At 42.0% G+C, this 3553-nt stretch overlaps 1 pseudogene; it reads left to right on the top strand.

Moving 5' to 3' along the window:
* The first annotated feature begins 575 nt into the window (after positions 1–575).
* Positions 576–3263, top strand: LOC147441440 (uncharacterized; annotated as a pseudogene).
* Positions 3264–3553: the final 290 nt, after the last annotated feature.

Raw genomic sequence — 3553 nt, forward strand, 5'->3', positions numbered from 1 at the left:
CGAACTGCTGTCCAAATTTCGATAGAATTGTGTGTGATTAATTGGTGCATCAAACATACACCCCTCTTCATTTTTCTTACTTTCTCTCTCTCGGATTCACACACACACACACGTCCAAAAAAACCAAAAAAAAAAACGTACACACAAAAACCACCCCCCTTTAAATATTCCTTGATTTTCTCTTTGTTTCTTTCACTCACACACACCACACACACACACAAAAGATCCCCCACTTAAATATTCATTGACTTTCTCTCTTTGTCTCTTTCCCTTAATCACTCCTTGATTTTCTCTTTTTGTCTCTTTGCCCTCTTTCACTCACCTACACAAAAGATCTCCATTAAACACTCCCTTGATTTTCTCTTTTTGTCTCTTTCTCTCACTCGAATTTATGCAGTATATGTTTTGACTATAGGTCTACCCTACTACCCTCAACTTAGACATGATGATTTATGTTTCCCAAGACGACCACGCTAGCTCCATAGCTACCAACAGCTCCGAGTCCTCAAGAGACACCAATAGAGAGATCACCTCCTAGGCTTCTTTTGTCATGTCGTATTCTACCACCTTGGGAGATGCCAGATGAGGATGATAGTGTGCCACAAGAGATAGCTCCAGCACCTAGCCTGCCACAGGTAGAGCCCTTGAGACTAGAGCCCAGTCAAAGTATTGTTAGGGAGCCTACACCACCTACCACACTTATCCACGAGACTTCCAACACGCAACGAGAGATCTCACAGAGTCATAGAGTGAGTGACTCCGATGGCTTTGTTATAGATGAGACCACTCCACAGATTCTAGCTGCCCTTGAGCATCCTTGTTTAGATCTGTCGACTTTACAGAGGCCCTTAGAGATAGCTATCGAGCTAGAGCCATCTACGAGAGTAGATCCCCCTATGAGAGAAGATGCAAAGCCGACAGCATCATTATCCCACTCTTTTAGCTTGCATAGCGGTGTCATAGCCAGTGAGTCACAGAGAGAGCAGCCACCACATATAGATGTTTCCCTAGTGCCATCTACGAGTGCCGACTCATGATCAAATCACCCGATTCAGCGGAGACCAGCCACGAGCCGTACTTTTATAGATTAGGTTCCTAGAGACCACATTATTGACACCACAGAGATAGAGGTTACACCACAGATACATGGACATACACGAACTAGAGTGACCTCTACTGACACCCTATGTAGGGATACGATAGAGCCTGCTAGACTTGTTTGGAGACCACGTACACAGGCATCTCAGTCATGTGTAGAGCCTTCTCTAGGCAGAGGCTCTACGACGATGAGTAGTGCCACTGACGAGCGACACACGATAGATCAGGCACGTAGCTCTCCACGTAGAGCTTACAGGACAACCCAACAGGTATTTTTTCCCCGTGACGAGATACATGCTAGATTTTTACCTTGTGATGACATGATCATATTTCTAAAAGCCATATGACCGACGACGAACTTTCACATGGTTGGCTCACATCTAGACGGTCACTTGAGGCACATGATTACTTTGAGGGACAAAGACATGTTTGGGTACCTAGGCCACAAGCGGTAGCACACCCAGTGCATACAAGATCATACCCTAGAGCGAGACCTCCACGAGCCAGATGTCGAGAGATGAGACTACCCCTAGATAGGTCAATACCTTCACAGCAGATAGTATGTCGTAGAGCTAGATGCACACGTGGACACGCTAGGAGAGCTCAGACTGACATCCCTACGAGAGCGCGAGCATTGCAAATTTGGCTACCGAAGAGCCTTCCACAGACTATTCGAGTAGAGGCTGATGCCCCCCCTACGCCCATTCCTTGTGCTGTTGAGCAGACTTTACATATGGAGCTAGGTGTTAGCCAGCCCTTGACTATTAGAGATTGAGCTAAGAGATTGCAGATCATGCTTCATGGTGAGAGCTCTCTCTTGACTCCTAGTTGCACGAGATTTGAGATTTGTACACATTGATATGTGCACTAGATTTATGTGCATATACCAGAGGCACTTTTTTGCCTTTTGGGTTTTTTCCCTCTGGATATCCAGGTTTTAGACCCTAGCTTAGATGTTTTATTTTATTATTCTGTTACTTTTGTTATTTTATCTTGCTGCTGACATACCTCTTGGAGGTACAGTTCTTTTGTTGATCTTTTGATGCAACACGTAGACAGACATTAGCTTGCCCATGGAGATTGGACGACCATGTAGACATGATGTATCTCTAGACACGAGGAGCTTCCATGATATCGACCTCTTCATTGAGCCCATGCACATGTGTACTCCTTCCTATGCTATATGGTTTTGTACATTTATATTTGTTGATTGTGGCTTCTTCTTGGTTTGATTAAGTGCATTCAATTATGTTTTGTTATCTGCCATTAAAGATGTATAAATTTGTCCTTTCTTTAGTTAATTTACTTAGAGTTTAGTTTTATTGATGAGCCTTGAGGTTAGGAGGCCGTGACTTTAGGTTAACTCATTTACTTGACTACTAGTCCTAGTTAGTAAAATTATTTGAGTGTTTGAAACCTTAGGAGTGTTTTAAGCATAGAGAGGCTTTCTCACCCAAACAACAAAGAAAACTAGTGAAAATACAAAGGAAATGGAAGAAAAACAAAAGTGCCACAAGTGTAAAAGATTAAGCTGGAAGAGAAATCCTGGCTTGATTTGGTACTTCAGCACATGTATTGCCTATGGTACTAGAGCCCTAGAGGTTCCCAGTGTGGGTGCTTTTCTTTGAAAGCAAAAAGCCCCGGGTATACAAATAAGCACACACGTCAAATGATTTTGCAAAATGTGAAAAATAAAAAATGAAAAGCAAGAAAAATGAAATGAGAAAGACTTCCATTGAGCTTCAAGTAAAAAAATTTCAAGCTTTTGTTTCGAGTTGTGAGAGTTAGTTAGCTAATCTATGACAGACATAATTAGGGAATCTTGCATTGGGATAAATTTATTAACTTAGCTAGTACTAGAGTAAATGTTTTAACCCTTAGTCGTAGCTAACTAATTGATAGACCCATTCATAAGCCCAAAACTCTTGATTAATTAATTTCAGCAAGTGCAATTTATTTTTCCTTAATGGCAGTGTAACATTTCATCATTCTTTGCATTTACTCATTACTACATGTTCTTTGCCTTTTCCTTATGCCTTATCACCATATATTTGAGCTTGCTACCTCATCCACCTTTTTCTTTTTGCAGGCACATTATTTCTCAAGCATCTACCACGACATGGCTTTGTCAGGGACGACAAAGCTTCGGAAGGGGAGAGTGTTGACGGGCGAGCGTCAACGACATGCATTATGCTTCCATTGGTGTGTACACATATGTGTATGCATATATTTTTTGTATTTACGGGCTCCACAGTGGGTTCCAAGTTGTACATTGATGATTAGATGAGCCTAGATACCTACAGCATGTTATACATTTTTTGGCCGGCCGCCCATTTTTAAAAGCCCTTGTATATAAATCAATTCACAAGATGTGAAAGGGTATTCTTAGAGAGGAGAGTGTGAGGGAGTGTGGAGAAGAAGAAGAGGAGTGGCTATGGAGCTTGGATCTTCCACA

This window comes from Adiantum capillus-veneris, chromosome 15 (assembly GCF_014529385.1).
Source record: "Adiantum capillus-veneris isolate H3 chromosome 15, ASM1452938v2, whole genome shotgun sequence".
In the NCBI taxonomy this organism is placed as follows: Eukaryota; Viridiplantae; Streptophyta; class Polypodiopsida; order Polypodiales; family Pteridaceae; genus Adiantum; species Adiantum capillus-veneris.